Source organism: Cydia splendana, chromosome 2, assembly GCF_910591565.1.
Source record: "Cydia splendana chromosome 2, ilCydSple1.2, whole genome shotgun sequence".
NCBI classification, from domain to species: domain Eukaryota; kingdom Metazoa; phylum Arthropoda; class Insecta; order Lepidoptera; family Tortricidae; genus Cydia; species Cydia splendana.
The window spans coordinates 11059313-11085048 of NC_085961.1; the positions used below are offsets into that span (position 1 = coordinate 11059313).

A 25736-nucleotide genomic window follows, 5' to 3' on the forward strand; every position below is an offset into this window, starting at 1 on the left:
CTCGTAATTACATGCAAAATTAATATTAAGTTATTTACCTACTGAAACATTTGTCCCTTCTTTTCCCTAACGGGTTGTTAGTGGAAACTGAATATGAATCGCCCGTAAAATATTTCACAGCGGTACGAGGTAATAGATACTTAATATTTATTATGTAGCAGCCAACTGGTTAAATTAGCGGGTTATTCGCGGATGGTCTAGAACGCAAAATAACTAGTGTAATATTTTGTCTAAGTATATCGCGATGTAGACAAAATATTACTGTAGTCATTTTGCGTTTTAGACCGTCCGCGATTGACCCAAATTAGCCAGCTAACGCTAATTTAACCAGTTGGCTGCGATATAGACATCTATCCCGTGTATAATTCCCGGCTTCTAATTAAATGGCTGAAGAACAACCAGCAAAGTCATTGATCGCAACGTTTAAGGCCAAGTAGGTTCGTGTTCTCTCACTCTCACTCAGGATAAGCGTGAGCGAGATGGAGTTTTATAATTTTAATTTTTTGTGTAAAAACGTAAACGTTTTTGTTTGAAGAAAAGTCTCTTTTGACACTTTGGACAAATTCGACCCATATCGAATCTAGAGCAAACTCTTGACATATATTAAAGCTCGAATCAGGCTGTAAGTCTGTTCAGAGGACCTACCGCGAATCACGTTCGACGTGTTGCCTCTCTGTCGCACTTGTGAATTCGTACGCAAGTGTTACAGGGAGGCAACACGTCGAACGTGGTTCGCTATAGGCCCCCAGAACGCGTACCGTGCCAATCGTTAACGCTCCGTAGCGTATCGTATTCGTAGTAATTTCTCTATATCACTCTTCTTCACTAGTGCGACAGTCGGCTCGATTCGGGAAATTAATTAGAGATTAACTAGATACGATATAGTAAAGATATGTGACGTTCCACGGCAAAAGGTACCTTATGGTGGCTGGCGCTTAAGTCACATAGCGCTGCAATAATATTGGATAATAATAGCGTAAGCGCCAACCGTCATAAGGTACCTTTACCCGTGGGACGACACATATCTTTACTATATCGTATCTAGTTAATCTCTAATTCATTTCCCGAATCGCCCCGAGTGACAGTTGCATTTCGTTCGCTACGGAGCTTTAACGATTGCACGTTGGCTAGGCATCCAGTTACTCGTACTTTATAGAATAAACATCTCTGCGTGATGAATGCCCAGCTTCAAAAGGTAAACATATCGCAATGCAGAACATGATGCGCTCTCGTAATTGGAAACCGGCTACTATTGTTTCCTGTAATTTCAAGTTCTAATCGTATAAATTAATTACGAGCGTAGTGTACGGATATTGATCAAATATACAACGTACCTAATGGTGAATTTAGAGGTATAATCGGTCAAGACAAGAGTAATATGTAGGCAACATCGATGATAATTTTATTATCGTTATAATATCTTTGTTGTATCAATGTACATTATTTTTTCATGCTTTACACAGTGTTCTATAGTTTATGATTTCATTGTTTATGTATTTAAAGATAATTTATAATTATACAAGACCGGGCAAAGTGGAGAAGACTAAGCAAGAAAGCGGACCCTGGCGCTAGGCCGGGAAAACGCTAGGTTGAAGAAGAAGAAGAAGACACAACTAAAGGAATCATACAAATTAATCTCATATTTACTTATATAGTGAATTGGAGATAAAGAAATGACACTGATTTATGCGCAAACAAAAATTGGTCACACAAGAAGTACTCTACCCCTTTTTGATTGTAAAGTGCAATTGGATTGCAAAGTGTGTTTATATTTCGAAAATGGTTAATTTTGGCCTATTTTCATTAATAATTTCAAAATTGTCTAATTTAAGGTAAAGTTATTCAAAACCCTTATAACAAGCCCTTTTATTTGATACATTCGTGTGACATCATATCAAATGAAAGTATAGTTTGCAAATATTTTTTAAAAATTTTACAATTTACTCCCCGAAATGTAATATAACAGAATATTTGACTAAAAAACTTTTTAATTACTTGACTGAATGGAACTATCATTGCCACGTTACCTGCCGTAAACAGAAAAAATGAAATACAAAAAGTAAAACCTGCGCCCGCTTTTTTCACTTAAAAATGTATTAATCAAAATAATTAATCTTAAATTGCTACTGTGTGAGTGTTTTTGTATAATAAATGAGTTATTGTGATTAATTGTTGCAATCTATTATCATCGCTAAACTAAATATATAGTGCTATTTTTTTCGTTTCAAAGTACGAAAGTCCAAAAAATATGTATCGCCCGCCTCCGGCTTTGAATCATGGGTCCAAAATGTAACTATAAAAAAAAAACATGAAATTAAACTTTTTGAAAACTTACAATTAAAATATATACGAATATTTTATAATTTATTATCCTCTATTTTTATGAATTTTGGGTATAACTACACGTTTTACAGATGTAGTTTACACCCATCACATGCTTGCTGGTGAACATACAGTAGTACTTACCCGGTGGCTCAGAGCTTAGCGTTTATGATATGGTTATAAGTTACCTAGGTGAACAGGTAATGGATATTAAGCATATAAATTTTAAGCGCTTCTCAAGATAGAAGTTGCCTATCTCGAGTTCAGTTTACAAATTTGTAGGAGTTCCGCGCCTTCAAGCATGTAAGTGCTGCGCTACAAAGCGTCTACGAGCTACGGCTGGCGTAGCACTTTACTACGCCGAAGTGAATGTGTTAAATTGTTTGGAATGGACAGGTTTTGTGGCATTTCAATGCATTCGTGTTCAGAATGTTTGATACAGGATTATGTTGAATGTCGTGTATCGCTTCTCTGATTTTATAGTGCAGAGAAATAGGGTTAGGTGAATCCTGGCCCGACGTGGCTGGGTGGCCTAGGGGTCATGGCGTTAGCCGCACAGGCAGAAGATTCCGGTTCGAATCCGGTCTCTGCCACTGGAGGGCTTGGTAAATTTTTCTTTAGTATTTTAAGTACTTCTCTATTCTAGCTTATGATTGATATACATATACATATTCATGGACAAGTTTAGAGGGACGTAACGAAAGGTTTAATTACTGCACTAGGAGCACCTAAAATAATTTTAAAATTTAAGTACCTAATTAAACTTTTTCTTTGCGTTCCACTTAATTTGTCCAAGCATGAGTGTATGGTTGTAGTAGTGTAACTACTTAAAAACAGAAATAAAAATAAATATATAATCCCTATTTTAGCTAGCTGCTACAAAATCCGAAAGTAACTCTGTCAGTCTGTCTGTTTGTTCACGCTTAAACTGCTGAACCGATTTTGATGAAAGCATGGATATATTTAGAGGCTCTTATTTAGTGGTAATCATATTGAAAACTAATATTATTAGTATCAAGAGTTATAATAAACAACATAACATTAACAAAACAACAAACACTACGAGTATCTACGGTGTCTGGACCTTGTCCGACAACAATGAGCTATGAAGTTCTATTCAATATAAGCTTGATTTAACACTAAATACCCTTGACCAAGAGAACCGCTAAAGAGCATGAATAAACAGTTACACAAAGGGCTAAGACTCCACGAGCAAGTGTTTCAATCGCCGGGATAGTTAAAATATGCAGGACGTCTATTGTAAACAGGATTTTCACGCTCGAAACGCAAGTTGTCCCCTTCAGAGAACAATGAAAAGGTTTGAGCAAACAAAGGTATTGTGACAGTGTTGTATGAATGTTTCTCTCACGCTCCGTGGTTCCGTATGAATGTTAGTTCTAAAACTGACTTTCTGTTTTTGTTTCCCATGAATAGGTCCACGTTTCAAATTGACGAATAGGCTTAAGGTGTACTGGTGCTCGACGCGGTCCCAGTACATGTCATCTTGAAACTTAAGTCATTGTCAATAGAGGTGACAGCAAGGTGTCATTTATTGGGCATTAGCATGTCGAGCACTAGTACATTTGCCTTATTTTAGATATATTAAGTACAAAGGTACTCGTAACTGCTCCTTTTGTTACTGTTGAAGTGATAAATAAAGATGCCTAATGGGTCGAAGTGTATCCGCAAGGGCCGCCGAAAACAATAAGATAATGAATCTTTGTTTCTTAGAGCCGTATTCTGATTTTAATAACAGGTTATGGAATGATCTGTCAGTGTCTAAGGTAACATTTCTTCAACTAGAAACGTCACTTTTTTATACTGATAGATCATATCGGCACTACTTTGAAAAAAACTCGTATCTCATTTTGTCAATCAAAAGAAAAATGTGGTATCCATACTATATATGGGATGCATACTTTCAAGTTTGAGTAGCAGTGTGAGATACAAATTTTTTTCGAAGTAGTACCGATATATCCGTAACAAATCCATATAATATTCAACCTGCCATTGGACTTTTGCATGAAATAGGTAAATACCAATTTTAATAACAGCCAGAATATGCTTTCTAAGTAAAATATAAAGAAAGACTGATCAACAACATACACAGAAACTGTAGTGTATAGAAGTGTGTGTTTATTTACGTTAGCGAGTGTGAGTGAGAGTGAGATTTATTCTAAAATGTTATGCTTACAATATTGTGTTCTTAACATGATGGTAGAGTCGGACCAAGAAAAGTCTGCAGCGGATTTGATAGCCCACGCAGTGCAAGTGTTATTTATACGTCATAATTTCATAGAAGTTTGACGTTGAAAATAACACTTGCACTGCGTGGAGTGCGTGGGCTATCAAATCCGCTATCCTATCTACCTTGGAACCACAAAACGTGCGCGACGTTATGATAATTAAAGCAACTCTAGTCAAATTTCGGTTTATTATCTTATGTCTAAGCGCATGTTAGTGCATGGTACATAAATATGCATTTTAAAATAATACAACACGCCTTAAACTCTAATTATGCTTTCTCATGAATTTTAGTTCGATAAGTAGTTACTTTGCTATAATTACAGCACCCCGCGGCAGGACATTGTCCACATATTGACTAATCTCAGTTCGATTAGCAACGAGATGACGGAAAGTACCATGTGTCCTATATATTATACTACTCTTTGGTACAAAGGGTCGGTGTATTGCATCACACTCTTGTAGATTTCGGTAACTAACAACTTTTTCTTCTGCGTATACAAAAATGTTGTGCGTACATAGCATAAAAACGATTTACGTACTATGGCTTGTACGCCTAATGACTTAACAGCGGTCAAAAGTCAAAATACTTTTCAGTGAATCCTAAAACCCCCTTCATTTAGCTACAGTTACTAATGACTATGAGCCGTTCGAATAAAATCTCGCGACACGTCATTGTCACGGCGATGCATTGTACCTACTTGTGTTTGCAAATAAAAGAAGTTCGTGACGAATTTCATTTTGTACACCAGTACGGCTACCATCAGTTTGACACTGACATATTCCCTAGCGCGAGCGTCACTTACGACTCTTACGAGGACTTTTTATGCATCTCGTACTATACGTACTGGCATATAAGTAAATGTAGAAAATTTAAGTTACGCAGACGTTAGCGCATATGTCAATATAACACTGGCAGTCGTGTTAAGGCTACAGTTGTTGCACACATTAGCTAGAGTCAAACCGTCAAAAGTCTGCAGCGATTTCGATAGCCCCCGCAGTGCAAGTGTCATTTTAAACGTCAAACTTCTATGAAATTATGACGTATGAATAACACTTACACTGCGTGGGCTATCAAATCCGCTGCAGACTTTTCTTGGTGCGACTTTATGATATAAAATTAATAAGTAAAAATGTAAGATGTAGATGTGTAGTGAATAACAAGCTAATATTAGCCCAAAATTACGACAAAAAATAGCTTGTCCATTTAATGTACTGTAAAAATATGGGTGTACAAATCATCTCAAAAATATGTCCCATAACTCTTATGTCAGTGATTTTTATATTTTTGAGTAAGTTGGCTACACCCATATTTTTACAGTTGACTGTACCTATTTACTACAAATACATTACAAACACAATAGTACTAAGTCTACACTCAGGGTCCCACAGAAAACGTCGGCATCTTGGTCAGCAAAAAAGTATAAAACCTTATATATTTCACGATTTCATCACGAAATAACTAAAATCGAATTATTCACCTTGCAGAGTTTGGTAACACTCTTTATAGAGTTTCGTTTAACATAGAGGACTATTTGAACTTGAAAAATGTCAACTTAATCTTTAATGCTAGTTATGTGTATTCACTTGTACTTATTGGTGTGAATGAGCTGCACAGATAACAAATTAAAGGTGAAATTCGGATGTAAACTGCACCTGCATTACTTATGTGACTTGCTGCTGCGGCATCAACGCCGTCGCTGTACTCGTATATGTCATTTTTTCAATGATTTTTCTTGATAAAATGAGTGAAGGATCGAATTTCTTAATCGCGGCAGTAATGCGGCCACGAACGTTTGTCATTTTATCAAGGAAATTGAGAGAAACAGAACAGCGCCCGCGTCAAGGCTGCATGCAGCGGTGATATGTGATATACAGTAATGTAGATGCAGTTGCCATCCGAACGTCACCTTAAGACAAGTTTTTACGAAGAAATTTGGTGCAATCTCCTTGACAAAGGAAGTCCCGCCGTGAATGCAATCTTTGCAACCGTCCGCGTCTTTGAAGTAGCGTTCTTATACACAGTAAGGACTTCCGCGTACTATAAACATTAAGAAGTAAAAGTTAACCATGAAAATAGGTAATGATTTTTAAAAATGTCTGAAACAATTTTCATTTGGTTAGCATTAACTCGTCAGAATATCATAATTTTAACAGTGACTACGCCTCTGATTTCACTTAAAACGTGCCCAGGTGACCGGCACATTCTCTAATGTCATCAAAAATGTAGTGCGTTAAGAGCACAAGCTATAGTTTTTACTGTACAACCTTATGCCACTAAAATTAAGACTAAATTTAAAAATAAAAGTGTTTCTAATTGTGATGTTATGTTTGTAAGTTTGCCCCACCTAAGCGTATCTCATTTGCGGCTGTAATGCATAGCGTGGTCGCGAGTATTTGGCGCGTAATTGCTGACTCGCGTGACAATCAACTCCATACTGTGAGCTTTTATTTTATACTGTCATAATTATAAAACATGACGTAACAATGCGGAATTACTTGGGTTACTTGATCTTTGTTTCGAAAAACTCGAAGCCAACAATTACTGCACTAATTAAAGTATTTTGTACAATAAAACCTGTGAAATAATGAATTGTTATTTTTTGACTAAACAGCCCTCATTGAAATTACGAATGTGATCTCATTTTGCCATCTTGCTTACTACAATGTATACCTAAATACTACCGCGATGAACTGCAAGTGATGTCAAACTGAGATGAAATTTTACAATTTAGAAAAAAGTTATTCTAACTTTAAAAACACGGGCCACGAAAACATAATGTGCTATACCTACATTTTTTGTTACATTTAATAAGTTTCATCTTTCATTATCATTACATCCCACAGAGTTGCAATTCCATTGATTAAGTCGAGAAAAGTTGTTGATGTTTCTTATTTTTGAGGAAAGGGGACGGCCGTTTCTCCATACAAACGTAGTCCCCATTTTCCTCTCTGGATATTTACATCATGAAGAATATTTTTTACATAATTGGATTTATGTTAACCATGCCCCGACGTTTGACTCTTTAATTTTTTTTTTATAGTAAAAATTTGGATTTCTAACATATAAATTTTTAAATGCTCCTAACTCGTATAAAATCTAAAAAATTGAAAAAAAAGGAACGTAGGGGCATTGCTGTGGTTGTTATACCTACAACAAATTGTGTAAAAATATTTTCAATAATGTTAAGATCCAGGCGCTTGCAATGGAAACGTTGGGCCCGTGGTGGTCTGACACCAAGGATTTTGTCAGAGAAGTGTCAGTTCGGCTGATAGGCATCTCAGGCGATCATAGGGCTGGCGCTTTCTTTGCTCAGAGGCTAAGCATGGCGGTGCAGAGGGACAACGCCGCTAGCGTTTTTGCGACCATGCTGGAAGGGAGTGATCTGGGGGAAGTCTTTTATATTTAGTTTTTAGTTATAAGTTGTGTTTTGTGTTAGCATAAGTTAATTTACTTGCGTGTTATTGTAATATGGTTTTAAATTTTGAATGATAAAGAATAAAATATCCAGAGAGGAAAACGAGGACTACGTTAGTATGAAAAAGCGATTTCGCGCGGGTACTCCACTTTTGTCTTAAGTACTTTTGGGAGCGAAGAGTACCTAAAGCTACACAAAGTAATGATTGTGTCAACCATTCATAGCGGAAGCGTGCAAATTCTTCCGATCTCCCGTAACAGAGCACTTTTGTTTTATTTTTGGCACTTCCTCAGAACGGGATTTTATGGAAATTGTTTTAATTATCCAACTTCACTCAGGAAGTATTTCAAAGAGCAAATGGATTTTATCGAATTTTTAATTTAAGAGTTTTTACCTTTATATAGGTAAGGGAGGGCATCAAATCAGTGTAAAACGACTATTGAATAGGTTAAATTTTTATTTCATAAATTTTGCCATAATTATTTCCTTGTAAAAATACTTTTTTTGTACCTGCAGAAAGAAAGTGCACTCAGATAACTTTTGAAACGATTTTTTAAAATTCCTGTCACGATTCATATCTACCTACGAAATACGTATACTAGAAGTACCTACACCTGCGCCTCCACTACGCTTACCAAGGCGTCTGTGTTATAAATTGTTTCTAGTTTAGTAGATATTTGTCGTTTCCGAATTTACCCTAAAGGTGACTTTCGGATGTCAAGTAGAGCTGCATTATTGCAGCGGTGTTACTGCTGCGGTGTCGACGCAGGCGCTGTCACTGTCAATTGCCTAGATAAAATGCGTGACTGATTGAACGTTCAATTTGGGACAGTTAGAGTTAGAGTCACTGTCCCAAATCTGTTCAATGTACGTTACTACCAATTCCAATGATACAGTTGCAATTTGTAGCCGCATTACTGCCGATATTAGAACGTTCAACTCAGTTTATCAAGCACATTGTCAGTCACAGCGCCCGCGTCCATGTAGTGTAGTATATCGGGTGGAACAGAACGAAGGACTTTTATGAAAACGGGGAATTGTTTAGGCTACGTACTTTATTTTTCACTTATTAAACACGTTAATATTTCTAACCGTTTGTGAGATATGGTTTGTTAAACATTAGTGCACAAATCAGTGTGTTTCAACCCTAGCAAATAGATCTTATTGAATGACATGACATGTGTCAATTTAAAATGTAAATAACTTTGTAGGGTTGTCACTGATATAAAAATACTTCATTTTAATGATTTTGTTGTACTTTTTAATCTAGTTTTACGATTATAAAAACTCGATTGTAGATCACTTAGATAACACTATCCTTTCAGCTCAGTCCCTAGAAATGTTCCACCCTGTATATCTAATGTCGCAACAGTAATGCAGCTGCAGTCACCATTCGAATTACACCTAAAGGTGTTCGGATGTCATTACTGTTGCAACATTACTGACGGCGGCATTGATTTTAAAATGAGTATGAGCATTAGGGTAACATTGCATTTCTGACCGCAGCTGCACTACTAGTACGAACGCGTCGATGTTATTGTCAATTTCCATAGTAAAGTGAATGGTAGCTAGTGGCTGCTGTCATTGGAAATGGACTGTCACCTTTACAGCCGCGATTATGACGTTCAATCTGTCACTTATTTTATCGAGGAAATTGCAGTTGCCGCTGCAGTTGTCTTCTGAATGTTACCTTAACGCATTTTGTATTATTTTGAAAGTGCAGCTATAAATATACAACTTTGCTTTAATTTAGGTAATAGCGCCTAGTTGAATCCACTTTCTTAGTACATTTTAGCAAAGATAAAGCGTAAAATAAATGACACGTCATAAGTTAGATTGTTCAATTATCGCCAGACAAAGCTAAGCGGATTTCAAATGGAGCGAAAGCTGCCTTAATTAGGAGTGACTTTTTAAATTAATTGATAATTAAGCTTTGCTCTCACAGCAACCATTTTCAATCTCGTTAATACGGGTGCAAAGTGTTTTTGGAATATTATTTATTACATTGTGATCGTAGTCTATTTTTGGTTAGGATAAAATTACTGATATTATCATTCATATTATTTAAATCAGGTAAGTACAAATTACAGAATTAAGGGGGTTTAATTTGAATCGGATGCTATTTGCAACCGAAACACACGAGTACAGTGGCAGCGGACAAACTGCGTAAATATTCTGGCTGATGTTTTAATTTATTTGAGCTCCATTTTCTTGTTTTTTTTCATATGTTCGATTTTGTAACACGTTTATACTTGATAACCTACCCTTGTTTAAGCGCAAGTATATAAATAAAGGTATATAAAATTGTCTATTGGATAATAATACATAACACATGTCCCTATTTATTAGGAATTCATTGATAATACCACATTCATATTTCTTAACGTAAAAAGCTGATAATGAATTTAACGCAGTGGAAAATGCCGATTATTCATAGAAAGGTTGGAGATTATAAATACCTACTATCACTGGGTAGCTAGAGTAATATTGGATATTTACAGTAGTTAAATTTTAACAAAACTATCTTGAGTGATAAATGGCGTAATTAATAGGCCTTTGAACGTAAAAGTGGAAGTGATAAAATACACCAAAAAATGATAAGTAAATTCACATGTTTGAATTTTTATGTTTGTCAATTTTCACCCAATTATTCATTTACAGTTTCAAGTATACAAAAAACTTTTAATATTAATAAAAAAACTTACCAAATTACTATTCATTAGGTATATTTGAAATCTAAACATAAATACTATTTACCTACTACTTGTAATCAATTACGTATCTAAACATTGATTTCCAGAACCCCACTCAACTCAAGATACCTACTCGTCCTGCGATGTCTACCAATCATTTATAGAATACTATTTATAACATCTTATCGTACCTACTCGTAAAATCCAATAGCAATTTGATGTCAATAACAAGGAAAATGGATAAGAGTTATTCACCAAAAATCTCCAAACGCTGCTACATCGACAAAAATGTATATCTTTATCGATAATATGTAGATGATACTACATATTTAAGTTGGTTGATTGTTATTATCGACTCTTGAATAATGGTATTTTTATAGTCGAAGTATCAGCAAAGCTAGGTTAAAGAGATTCAGCAACAGAGCACGAAATCGTCAAATTAAATAGAGCACGTTTTTAGGAAAATCGATAGTGGAAATTTCAAATGTCGTAAGGGTCAACCGCCTAGCAGTCAAATTTCAAGATTAAAAAAATCAAGTTTTATAAATGGTAAATTAAATCCGTATCCGATGTTTCTTACATAGTGAGTTTTCATACCTATGTACTTAAAAACATTCTCTACACTTTTGTAATGACTTTTTAGCGTGAAGGCGCGCAAGGGCCTGGCAAAGAAGTGACCAAAGCGCGCTTTGTATGTCGGGATTTGTTCGAATTTTTCGGTTTAAGGTTACCACAGTCATTAGCCATATATACAAAAGTACAGGAAACTGCCGTATGCTAGCGGACCGTGGCTGGAGGCTAGTGGTTATTTTAACATAATGGCGGTTAAACACAATTCATAACCCTCCTCTTGGTTCACCGTAGTCTCAACACATGGATATGGAATTCTGGGTACTTACGGATTCAAAATAGTTTTCATATAATATACCTATTGTGTTCACTCTGTTTACCCGGCATGAATTTAGTAAAAACGTGTCGCCAGGGGGTTAGTACCTTTTGTTGCAAAAACGTGTATTGGAAATCCTTTGGTTTTTCCAGCGAGTTTCATTAAGTACATAGAAATAAGTAAGTAGGTAAATTTTCTACGCACAAGTGGGTCAGCCGCAAGGCAACCGATTGTACTATGAATGCTTATGAAATGCAAAATAAATAATATTAAAGATGCTCAAATCACCGTCAGATTTCGTTAAAGAGCGATCAAACATGCGTCTGATGCGTCCGGCAAGTGGGTCGATCGTATGATCTGGCAACCTTAATTTCCTCGCATCGCATAGGTACGAGTGGATATTTTCATTTCCGCTCAGGAAATTAGAGTTCACGGTAAAATATGTAGTTAAGTCTTAAATTTATCGCAAAAACTTGTGCGAGACGGTCAACATTGCTTTGTTGACAATTTATTTCACAACTTTTTCGTTTTCAGTGATTGGCGTCGAGAACGTGCCTAAACCTCGGCTTTGAACTTTTTATTAGACTTACCAAATACACAATTATTGGACAAAAATGGTCGCTGAAACTTGCAAGTGCCTTGTTTTGTTTCATGTGGCTTTTTCAGCAGTTACCTTCAAATTGTTTCTTCTTTTTGTATTTGCCGAAGTTAAAAGGTATAAAGAGCATCGAATTTATAATAAATGTGGCAGACGTTTTTATTTACTACACCTACAGTTAGCTAAATTGAAAGAGTACGAGTAGGTATTACCTACATGACTCTTGATTGATATTGATACAAGCACCAATTACTATCATATCAGAAAATAAATAACAGTTCAACATACTAACAATGCTGTCGGCTTTATTCAGTAAGACTTGAAATCAAACCCGCTGTGAATAGACCCGATATACCTACAAAGTAAATATAGGTATAAGACAGATCAATTTTAGCACATGGATCATAAAGGTTATGGATAAATGAATTGCTATTTGTTAGAAAAAATGTTTTCTGTTAGTAAGATACGTTGGTCTGTGGTGAGGAAATATTACTTCCAATGTGAGGAAATGTTGCTCGATTCAACATACCTTCCTACTTTTTCGTCGTGTTCGTTTGGTTCTCGTTGAAATAAATTAGACTGAGACCGTCCAGTGGCACCCTCATTATGGGAATTGTGTTTTCTAATGTGTTTCTAATAAACCCATTAATTTCTGTATAAAATCAGTATTATAATACTGTTGTCCTACTTATTGCAATTACAATTGTTGATATCACATAGGTGATATAGTTTTATATTACTTACTTTTTACTTTACCACCTAAACTGAAAAATGTGGCCACCATTTGCCGTTTAGTTGATAAAATAAACAAAATAAAACTATGTGACAAAGACCAAAAGTAAGGAATCAGTAGGAGAACAATATTAATATAGGTGCCGTAAAATGTAGTGAGTAGGGTCATAACTGAAATTCAAACCTCGATAACATTTTATTTTTACATATGAAAACTGAATGGTGTATATAATAAGTGTTCCGGACGTTTGTATTTTAGTTTTTATTTCATTTTGGGTAGTTCCATTTCATAACTTTGACGATAAAGAGGAAAACGCACCTCACCCCGTAGTGCCTCGTATTTGGGGTGAGAGGGGTTTTCATACAAAGGTGATTTTGGAAGATTGTTTGGTTTTTTTTATTATGCGTATTACTATAGCTCCATTTTAAATTGGAATACATTATTTTTGTAGCAGTAGCCTTAAAATCCCTTCTCACCCCCCCTCTCAAACCTTCTCTCCCCATTCATAACCCACCTCTCCCCGCGAAACCTACTCACCCCGTTTTACGGTAGTGAGTTATACAGAAATTAATTGGTTTATTAGAAAACACAATTCCCCTTTAAATGATGGCGCCACTAGATGATCTTGTGTGACGAGTTGTGTTTTGTAACTCAAAACAAAATTTCGACAATATTAATAAGAGGTGTGGACACTCACCAGTTAACAGTGGGTAAACAAAACTGGGAACGCCTCCGATAGTTCCAATTATAGGCCAATATCACTGGCAACTACGGTGGCCAAGGTGCTTGACGGTCTGCTTGATAACTTACTGGCGAAGCATATTAAAACTCATGACGCGCAGTTTGGTTTCAAACCGGGTCTGTCAACAGAGAGCGCCATTCTTTGTTTCAAGCATACCGTTAAGTACTATGTTGAAGGAAAAACTCCCGTAGTTGCCTGCTTTTTGGACCTGTCGAAGGCGTTCGATACGGTGTCATATGACATACTATGGGATAAGATGGAAAAGGGCACGAGCACTCCGAGGGAGGTGATTAAATAACCTGTTTCGGTACTAGTACGGGCATCAAACCAACCAGGTGAGTTGTGTAACACGGCTGTTTTGAAAGGGGGTAAAATAATAAATGAAAAGCTCCGGCTTGTGGAAAATGGAAACAGCCATGTTAACAAAATAAAATTAAATCAAAATTAAATTAAATAGACTAAATGGAAACCTTGCTGCAGGAAAGCTAGGAGGAGAAACAATTAAACAAATTTATTTCTAACGAACTTTATTAACTTAATGTTATTTCAAAAGCTCAGTGGCAAAGCAGGGTCGCTTCACAGGTTCTAGTTATAAGGGTTTACACCCATTAATTAAAAACTAAAAACTAAATTTCGAAATACCTACGTTTTATGCACCAGAACTTTCAAAACTTCAAACTGAATAAAATTAAATTATAATTAACCATTTTAAATTTGTAGTTGGTGGCGGATGCCACTCAAAAGTTATGCAACAGACCGACCTCAAAAACTGCTGCTGGAACTGCAGCAGCGGGGAGCGAACTCGCCTTTCCCCGGGAAGCTGGCCGCTAACCTGGTTGGAGCCGGCCGCTGCAGATGGCGTGGTACAGATCCCACAGCCTCATATTACAACTTCTAAACATCTTCAAATGAATTCCAAAAGAAATCGAAAGCTCTTCCAAAAAATTCACAAGCTCCCGGCTCCTGTAAACCGAGAAATGGATACATTAGCCGACGCCTTAATGGCCGCTAAAGAAAATATGAAACAATTGGAAATTTAGCTCACCGCACTGGAAGCTGTTAGGACTTCTGGCGGAGCACTCCCAACCCTCGAGCAGGAGTCAACTCTGTAAAGAACCAAAAACCTGGTTAAGGACGAACCCACAACGTTTCGCGCCATTGTGGAGTTGATCACACCTAAATTCCATTTGTACTTACTCAGTGGAGCACACCGAAGGACTCGAGCTGCTTCCAGCATTTCGACCAACATGGCGAATGTGTGGTCTCGCCACAAATAGTACTCATGCGAGCGTGCGTCCCCGGAGGGGTCCACACATCAAAAGTGCATGTCATCTCAAAATGACCTCCTCATATGTTGAGTACAAAAGGCCAAAACAAAAGTAGGGTGCCAATCCCTTGAAGACACAAATCCTACGAAAATTCTGACTGATTTATTTAACAATTCACTCCTGAGCCTAAGAAATATATTTTATCAATAAATCTAATAAAGTTTCATTTCAGAGCCCCCTTTTTGGAGTCTGTAATTCCTATGTTTTATTTAACATCTAAATTCTCTCTTACCTAAAAAAACATATCTAAATCATACAAAGTTTTCCTGGAGTGACAACCTAAATATCTCAAGTTTTAATTATTTTTACTCGTATGACAACCCCGACAACAGATAAGCATAAAGAGGTGCATCTGAATGCAACAGACTATGCAAATAAGTGCAACCAATCGAGTTAGTTTGGGATATTGTTAAAATCATCGAAATAAGAAAAGGAATTCAACCCAAAAATATTAATTTAAAATTTAAGAAAATGTCTACGTTACAATACCCCCCTCCCCGATTTTAAGGTTCAACGTAGGTGAACCGCTCGCTGTCCTCAGCGACTTGCACCACTAACACAAAATGAGAGCCAGAAAACTAATCTACTCAAAAAAACTGATCTAGAAAACCTAGAATCTCAACAAAAGGTCTGACGCAACTTCGAGATTCAAACTTACCAAAAATGCTCAAACAAACTACCCAAAATCTAAAAGTGAAATCATACAAACGTTAATCAATCTAAACAAACTGCTGTTCTGTCCGAACAAAAAAATCTAAACAACATCTCGAACCCACGTCAACACCACGGAAGGTGAAAAAAAAACTATGCGGCCAACTGCGCTGCACATAGAAAAAAACCTCCGTCTATCCTTCCAACCCGTAAACAAACTGTTGGCCTTCCCAGTACAACGCGATAAAAGCTTGTTGTGCTGAGAAAGCCAAAACCAACCGCCAGGACCGATGTTCAGCATTCCTCAAAAAACTCAGCTAGACCGGGCGAAATGAAACCTATAGTCCACTAACCATAAGCCTTCAATGAAAACCTTTGTTGCAACCCTACCGGTTGAGGACACTAAGGTTTGTCCCAACCCTTCAGGTAGACAACAATCATCAAACAACCCTAAAAATCCAAAACGGCCCTTTGAGTTGGTGAGGTCCACCTGTCCCCCCCAACTCTCCGGAATCAAAAAAAACCATACCAAAAAATATGAAATAAACAAAACGAGGTACATAACATAGCAGGTGAGTGGTTTGTCGTCCTTGGCGGCACGACGACTGGTACAAGACGAGGGATCGTGCGTCCAAGGATAACTCCCCAAAACTCTCAAACCACACTAAACCTAAAAAACTTCAACCATTTGGCTGACTTGTATTGCGGTAGCAGGCGTAAAAAGGTGGCGGAGACACCGTGTGCCGTTCCAACGCCTTCAAAAATGGCACATTGGATCGTCAACACGATAAAAAGAGGTACCAAACCAAAAGGGGTACCGCGGTCGATATGTCCAAAAAAGCAAGAACCCAATTTAAAACAGCCCCTCAAAAATGGTAACTGCTGGGTATGAACCCCATACCGACCAAAAGCGTAGCCACAAATACGCAAAATTGCACAAAACCGTGCTCGAGTGTGGTAAGCACTCGAAACCTACTACCGAAATCCAAATTTGCCATGTTAAGGACTCGCTCTGACCTTAAAAAGTGAGCAAGTTGTTTCGCCCCAAATATACTTCACACACTTTACCATACCTTTCATATCTCATCTGTCGCCCCTACCATACTTCACGCATTTCAAATCCCGTTCTTCCATCCCCAAACAAAATTTGTAGTGAAAACAGTCAGTGCTGTTCACCACGTACCGTGCATAAAGTCGTGATTGGATATTTTACCATAATACCCAACACTCCAAACGAGACAACCGTGAAAGGAGACGTTCTTGTGTAGGCGAGGCCTTGGAAAATACCACCTCATTGAAAACCTACCAAAAACTTGTGTCAAAATCCCAAAACATGCCACGAGCTTTATTCGAAATTCCCGCCAAATCTCAAAACGAAATTTTAAACTAAAATCTTGACCGAATTAAAAAAACTACTTCAAATTAATTTATCTCATTAAATTTGAGTACTAAAACCTGACTAAAACCAAATCTCGTAACGTTCTAAACCAAAATAACTATATTGTATTTAACTAAATAAATATCAATATTCAAACAAATTTCAAAATCACATTAAAAAAAAAAAAAACGAGCGTTTTTTTAAGTAATTATTTAGAAACATGAAAATCCTTGGGCGCCATTGTAACACGGCTGTTTTGAAAGGGGGTAAAATAATAAATGAAAAGCTCCGGCTTGTGGAAAATGGAAACAGCCATGTTAACAAAATAAAATTAAATCAAAATTAAATTAAATAGACTAAATGGAAACCTTGCTGCAGGAAAGCTAGGAGGAGAAACAATTAAACAAATTTATTTCTAACGAACTTTATTAACTTAATGTTATTTCAAAAGCTCAGTGGCAAAGCAGGGTCGCTTCACAGGTTCTAGTTATAAGGGTTTACACCCATTAATTAAAAACTAAAAACTAAATTTCGAAATACCTAAGTTTTATGCACCAGAACTTTCAAAACTTCAAACTGAATAAAATTAAATTATAATTAACCATTTTAAATTTGTAGTTGGTGGCGGATGCCACTCAAAAGTTATGCAACAGACCGACCTCAAAAACTGTTGCTGGAACTGCAGCAGCGGGGAGCGAACTCGCCTTTCCCCGGGAAGCTGGCCGCTAACCTGGTTGGAGCCGGCCGCTGCAGATGGCGTGGTACAGATCCCACAGCCTCATATTACAACTTCTAAACATCTTCAAATGAATTCCAAAAGAAATCGAAAGCTCTTCCAAAAAATTCACAAGCTCCCGGCTCCTGTAAACCGAGAAATGGATACATTAGCCGACGCCTTAATGGCCGCTAAAGAAAATATGAAACAATTGGAAATTTAGCTCACCGCACTGGAAGCTGTTAGGACTTCTGGCGGAGCACTCCCAACCCTCGAGCAGGAGTCAACTCTGTAAAACCAAAACCAAAAACCTGGTTAAGGACGAACCCACAACGTTTCGCGCCATTGTGGAGTTGATCACACCTAAATTCCATTTGTACTTACTCAGTGGAGCACACCGAAGAACTCGAGCTGCTTCCAGCATTTCGACCAACATGGCGAATGTGTGGTCTCACCACAAATAGTACTCATGCGAGCGTGCGTCCCCGGAGGGGTCCACACATCAAAAGTGCATGTCATCTCAAAATGACCTCCTCATATGTTGAGTACAAAAGGCCAAAACAAAAGTAGGGTGCCAATCCCTTGAAGACACAAATCCTACGAAAATTCTGACTGATTTATTTAACAATTCACTCCTGAGTCTAAGAAATATATTTTATCAATAAATCTAATAAAGTTTCATTTCAGAGCCCCCTTTTTGGAGTCTGTAATTCCTATGTTTTATTTAACATCTAAATTCTCTCTTACCTAAAAAAACATATCTAAATCATACAAAGTTTTCCTGGAGTGACAACCTAAATATCTCAAGTTTTAATTATTTTTACTCGTATGACAACCCCGACAACAGATAAGCATAAAGAGGTGCATCTGAATGCAACAGATTATGCAAATAAGTGCAACCAATCGAGTTAGTTTGGGATATTGTTAAAATCATCGAAATAAGAAAAGGAATTCAACCCAAAAATATTAATTTAAAATTTAAGAAAATGTCTACGTTACAGTTGGGCGGGCGCGCACTCGGACGTGTACAGGTTGGAGTGCGGGGTGAGGCAGGGTGGACTCACCTCGCCGCGCTTATTCAATCTATACATGCATGAGCTGATTGCTGGACTCAGCAGCACGAATATCGGATGTTCCGTAGGTGGCACCACAGTGAACAACATTAGCTACGCAGATGGTACGGTGCTGCTGTGTCCATCAGTCAGTGCGCAAGTGAAACTTTTAAAGGTGTGTGAAGATTATGCGGTCGCTCATGGTCTGAGGTACAACACAAGTAAGAGCGAACTGTTAGTTTTTAAAGCAGGTAACAAGGCTTTTGACGAACTACCTCCTGTCAGCTTGTGTGGTGTCGCTCTTAAAAGGGTGACGCGCTTTAAGTATCTCGGACACTGGGTGACCGATAATCTCCACGATGACGTAGACATAGAGAGCAGGGCATTGGCGGTGCGTTGTAATATGTCGTCTCGCAGGTTTGCGCGGTGTAATGGGAATGTCAAAGTAACGCTATTTAAAGCGTTTTGCCAGATCCTTTACACGTTCAGCCTGTGGACAATTTATACTAAAAAAGCCTTCAATGCCCTGCGCGTCCAGTACAACAATGGGTTCAGGATGCTGTTGGGACTGCCTCGTTTTTGCATCGCGTCCTGTATGTTCGCGGAGGCGCACACTAACAGCTTCGGTGCGATAATACGCAATAGAACTGCCTCATTGATGCGTCGCGTGCGTGACAGTTCCAACAGCCTCTTGCGCATAGTGTTAGAGTCACCTGCTTGCGCCTTCTGGAAGCACTGCGACGATGTGCATATGGGTTTCAGAGGCTTAGTATATAAGTTGTTATGATTTAGTATAATTTGTTAATTTTGTTATAATTTTAGTTGACCGAAGCGAAGCGAAGGTCTTATTTTGCTTTCGTATGTCCGGATGTTCTCCTCTACAGGTCGCAATTCTTAACCGATTCTCGTGAAATTTTGTGACCGAATTTTATGACTAAATAATTTTTTTTTGTCAATCCGGTTTTTGGAAAATTTTAAAAATGGCGGAGTCGCGATACCTAGCGCCTAAACAAATAGTCGTATCGATATCATAAGAGTTTTTTCTTTTTGAGACATGTTTACAGAGTTAATAGCAAAAAATGCAGAAAAAAATTATCGCTTGTTTAGGCGGTATTTAGATATTTAGTTTTGTATTTCCGGATGTTCTCCTCTACAGGTCGCAATTCTTAACCGATTCTCATGAATTTTTGTGACCAGATTCTATGACTAAATAAAATTTTTTTGTCCATCCGGTTTTTGGAAATTTTTAAAAATGGCGGGGTCGTGATACCTGTCGCCTAAACAAATAGTCGTATCGATATCATAAGAGTTTTTTCTTTTTGATATATGTTTATAGATTAAATGGCCAAAAATTCAGAAAATTTGTATCGCTGGTTTCGGCGGTATTTAGATATTTAGTTTTTACTTGAGAATGAGTAGCTAAATTTCGTCAGCTTTAGTAAGAACTATCATGGCGCATTTAGCAAACGTTCGCTTTTTTGTTTGCATAGGGAGGTCCCTGGTTCCATCCCCAGTAATTGTATGCTGCTTCATAACTTTTTGTATTTTTTTATACTTAAATTTCGTATCAATTGTTGTTTTTTATTTTGAAAAAATGAAAAAGATCGTATTTTTTATTTATCAAGCGCGGGCTAAGCGTATTCGTTTATTTTTTGCAAGAGATGATGGCTTTTTGCGCTTTAAAGAAAATTTGATTCTTGAATATACGGCGCCATACCTTTGGCCTATGCTCGTCTAGATGGCGACACCATTTAATTTTAACAATTTTTACTCATATCAGTAAAAGAACATGGGACAAAATCATATGGCGTTCTAAAAATAAAAAAAAACCTTTTAGCCATACATATATAAATTTATTGATATATTTTTTTTTCATTTTCATTTTAATCCTGTATCGAAAGATGACAGTAAATTTACTGTGACTACAAAATTTAGTATGACAATAACCCTCTACTACATATAGGGATCGTCCGCGTTGGAGGGTCTGCCATCTTGTGGCCTGAATCGGAAACATGTACATTGCCAAAACAAGTTCTACCATCTACCGTTCTTGTAGGTACGTTTCCTTATGCATATTCTGTCACAGAATAAATAATAGTACTAAGTACAGAAGACTCACTCTCTAACAAAACGCGTCTGTTACGGCGACAGCGCCACGCGCGGCTTATGGCAAACCCCAAAATTGGGGCCGAACGGATGTACTTTTAGCTACCTGTAGCAAAGCGACGAAATCGCGGAATGAGACACGCCTGGTTCTGTCATCTTGTGGGCTACATCGGAAGCATAAACGTCACATTTACGCCTCACGCCAAAAATGTGACGGCTCCTATGCTGCCCCCTATAGTTCACGCACGTGCCCTATACACTCTATTCTCTTTAGATTAGATATTTAAATTCTTACTCTAGAATAAGTAACCAAATTTCGTCAGCTCATCTAAATGCTATCATAGCGCAGTTGGAAAGACGCTTACAAGCAAGGATATGGGATAGGTACCCGGTTCGATCCCCAGTAAATGCAACTTTTTTTATTTATTTTTTGCACTTAAACATCGTATTGCTGATTGATCAAGCGAGCGCGAAGCGCGAGGTAAGCGTATTAGTTTGAGTTTTTGTTTCAACATTTTTTTAGCGGTTTAAGTTGAAGGGCATGGCTGTTCCAGGAGTCAATTTCCACTTACGTTCTAGCATGGGCGGTCACCATCCATAAATCGCAGGGGTTAACATTGCCTAGGGTAGTGGTCGACCTTGGGCTCAGGGAACTAGCTGTAGGTTGCTCGTACGTTGCGCTTTCCCGGGCTCAAAGTCTAACTATCATTATCCTAGAGCCTTTTAATTTGGATCGCCTCGCTAAAATGGCCCATAATTTCCGCAAATATTTTTTTCTTCGAGGCAATTACTCCGTTCTCCTGTTTTTCCCAGTGGAATTTCTTCGCTTTATTTTATTTTTCGTGGACATTTTTTCATAAACTAAATTTTCCCTTTCTCAATTTATTCCCTTTTCTTTTTAATCCCAGTAGTTAAAATAACCAGTAGGTTTTTTTTTCACTAACTAAATATTCTCTATCTCCATATTTTCTCTTTTTTTAAATGCTAGTGGTAAAAATAACCAGGTTTTTTTCAAATAGGTAGGTTAGGGTTTTTTTTGATGACCCTAAAAACGAAACTGCTCCCAGAGATAGGTAGGTTAGGGTTATTTTTTTTGATGACCCTAAAAACGAAACTGCTCCCAGAGATAGGTAGGTTAGGGTTATTTTTTTTTTGATGACCCTAAAAACGAATCTGCTCCCAGAGATAGGTAGGTTAGAGTTATTGGCTGACAGCGTTTGGTTTTACACTTGTATTTTTTTAGATTATGTTTTATTTTTAGTGTTTTTAATATTTGTTGTATGTGAAATACCTACAAGTAACAAATATAATTACTACACTATTAACATACAGTAACAAGAAAATATTATCCTAGATATTTAAAAGAACGAAAATTATAAAAAAAAGATTAATTTAAAAATATTAAAAATAGGCGATTGCGGAAAAAAACCATTGGGAAAATATGGGAACGGAGTAATTGCTACCGAGAATGAATGATTTCGGGAAATTATGGGCAACGCAAAATATGAGAACGGAGTAATTGCCACGAAGAAAAAATGATTTCGGAAATTATGGGCCACACTCGCGCACGAAGCTTCTTAGTTGCTGTTTACAGGCTAATTCAAAGGTAATGTTGGTTTCCTAACATAAGTAGAGTTAGACCAAGAAAAGTCTGCAGAGATTTTGACACTGGCACAAATAACATTGGCACTGCGTGTGCTGTCAAAATCTCTGCAGACTTTTCTTGGTCTAACTCTATCCACTTTTCTATACAATTAGTATGGCGACGTGGATACTTAAGGGGTATCGACCGTACACTGACATCGGGATGATATTTTTATCATGTTATTTAGTAGTCATCGTGCGTCTCGCTTGCGCCGATACATGTACGGACAAGAACGAGTGAAATGCACGATAACTAAATGACATCAGTTAGATGTCTTTCTGATATCAGTGTAAGTTTGAATTGGCCTGTTAGCCAAAAATTGTTTCGTATGTCCATATGTTCTACTCTACTGGCAGAGCTGGGCACCGTTAATCAAAAAGTTAACTTCGTTAATCGTTAATCCGTTAAATAAAAAGTTAACTTCGTTAAACATTAAAACGTTACTTTTCAAAAGTTTTAACGGAAGTTAAAGTTAATCGTTAATCGTTAACTCGAAATCGTAAATATACGCAATATGAAATAAAACTAGGAGAAATAATCATAAATTTTGACTTTTATTAAATACTAATCTACTAATTAACATGGTAATCATTACTAATTAATAATAGCATAGCCAATAAAAATATTATTCGCTAGCATCTGCCATAAGGTGCATGTTCCCCTTCATGAACATGAGCATATATTAAAATTGTCGTCTGATAGCGACGCCCGTTTTGGAGAAAAAATATCTTTTTCCGCCGAAAACAGGCGTTCCACAGCAGCACTCGAAGGTATACTAGTGTTATATTTGAGGCAGCGCGCGGCCTTTGTGTGAGTAGGTACTTAGGTATTAACGATTAACGGACTTAAGAAAAGTTAACTGAAGTTAACAAGTCCGTTACAGGTTTTTAAAGTTAACTTAAAAGTTAATTCGTTACTCGAAATCTTAACTTCGTTAATTAACGATTAACGGATTAACGAGTTAATGCCCAGCTATGTCTACAGGTCGCATATCTAAACCAATTCCCGAATTTTGTAAGCAATTGATAGTTAAGTTTTTATGGTCAAATTAGATTCTCTAAATTCTTCTAAACAACGGAACCATACATTTATTCAGTTTTAAGCTCTGCTCGCGAGGTCTACAGCTCACAGAGCCACTAGTATAGGTTTAATTAAGGGAATGTATACTAACACTATGGACATGGTCGGAATTAAGAGCGCTCTTACAAGAAAAGTCGAAATAATGCAAAATTGATGATACTAGTCGACGAAATTCAGGACTTTGCGCTCATTATTAGAAACAATGAGTACTTGTTCCAGTAAAAGCGTCTTCTTATCTTTATAAATATCGTTGTAAATATTAGAAAAAGGACTTATTAAATTAGTAATGATTTTTTTTCTGATGGTCGTTTCCGAAAAACCCCGTGAAGCATTGAATGGCGAGCTCTTATTTGGAAATATTGAGAATTTTACTCTCGTAAACCTGGCTATTTTGTATTACTAATACCCTGTACTTTAGGCATATCAAACTATATTTTTCCTACATACCTTTGAGAAAGAGAAAATCAAAGTAAAACGAACTCGATTTTCTCTCCGAAACAAGTGTCAATTCCTACGAAAATCTACTTAATATCGAAGTCATTTTCATACTCAAGCAATCTGCAACGTTTGCTTATACTGTTGGTATACATAAGTGTTTATGAAATTCTACTATATTTTTTGGCAATTTTTTGAAAACTACTCTATATTACCGATGACGCGCGCTGCGCCAGCTCAGTGCCGCGGCAGAGCTTGTAGAGGCAGGACGTGTGTCGGTCGGCTCCGCACATTTTCAACGGCGACGACGAGGTTTTTTATCATTGTGTGCAGCGGGCGCCGTGTAAAACGCTATACTGTGTGCGTGTAAACCGCAACGAGAGACTTTGATCCTAGCACTGTTTTTATAGTATTATAATTTATAATGGTACAGTTTAATAAACTACCGGACAGGATTAAAAATATTTGAAACGACCTGACATTCTATATGTATTTATTTGACTCAAGATAGTACTCAGGGTCTGATGATGGAGCCGGAAGGTGGTCACCGGTACCAATCAACCATGCAACTAAACCACTTCGTGTTTAGGCTCGTTTTATTCATCTCAACAAGATCTTTGACACAAGATAGTACTCAGGGTCTGATGATGGAGCCGGAAGGTGGTCACCGGTACCAATCAACCATGCAACTAAACCACTTCGTGTTTGGGCTCGTTTGATTCGGCTCAACAAGATCTTTGACTTAAGATAGTACTCAGGGTCTGATGATGGAGCCGGAAGGTGGTCACCAGTACCAATCAACAATGCAACTAAACCACTTCGTGTTTAGGCTCGTTTTATTCGTCTCAACAAGATCTTTGACTTAAGATAGTACTCAGGGTCTGATGATGGAGCCGGAAGGTGGTCACCGGTACCAATCAACCATGCAACTAAACCACTTCGTGTTTGGGCTCGTTTGATTCGTCTCAACAAGATCTTTGGCACAAGATAATACTCAGGGTCTGATGATGGAGCCGGAAGGTGGTCACCGGTACCAATCAACCATGCAACTAAACCACTTCGTGTTTAGGCTCGTTTGATTCGTCTCAACAAAATCTTTGACACAGGATAGTACTCAGGGTCTGATGATGGAGCCGGCAGGTGGTCACCGGTACCAATCAACCATGCCACTAAACCACTTCGTGTTTAGGCTCGTTTTATTCGTTTCTATAAGATCTTTGACACAAGATAGTACTCAGGGTCTGATGTTGGAGCCGGAAGGTGGTCACCGGTACCAATCAACCATGCAACTAAACCACTTCGTGTTTAGGCTCGTTTGATTCGTCTCAACAAGACCTTGGACACAAGATAGTACTCAGGATCTGATGATGGAGCTGGAAGGTGGCCACGGGTACCAGTCTACCATGTAACTGAACCACTTCGTGTTTGGGCTCGTTTGATTTGTCGCAACAAGATCTTTGACACAAGGTAGTACTGAGGGTCTGATGATGGATCCGGAAGGTGGTGACCGGTACCAATCAACCATGCAACTAAACCACTTCGTGTTTGGCTTCGTTCGATTCGTCGCAACAAGATCTTTGACACAAGTTAGTACTCAGGGTCTGATGATGGAGCTGGACTGTGGCCACGGGTACCAGTCTACCATGTAACTGAACCACTTCGTGTTTGGGCTCGTTTGATTTGTCGCAATAAGATCTTTGACACAAGGT

At 37.6% G+C, this 25736-nt stretch overlaps 1 protein-coding gene and 1 long non-coding RNA gene across 2 annotated transcripts in view; both read left to right on the top strand.

The window, feature by feature from the left end:
- The window catches only part of LOC134804124 (uncharacterized), a 181357-nt gene that overhangs the window by 53137 nt on the left and 102484 nt on the right, over positions 1–25736 (top strand). The gene's annotated exons all lie outside the window — the stretch shown is intronic.
- LOC134804042 (uncharacterized) overlaps positions 1–25736 on the top strand; it is a 126721-nt gene that overhangs the window by 1046 nt on the left and 99939 nt on the right. The window lies entirely within an intron of this gene.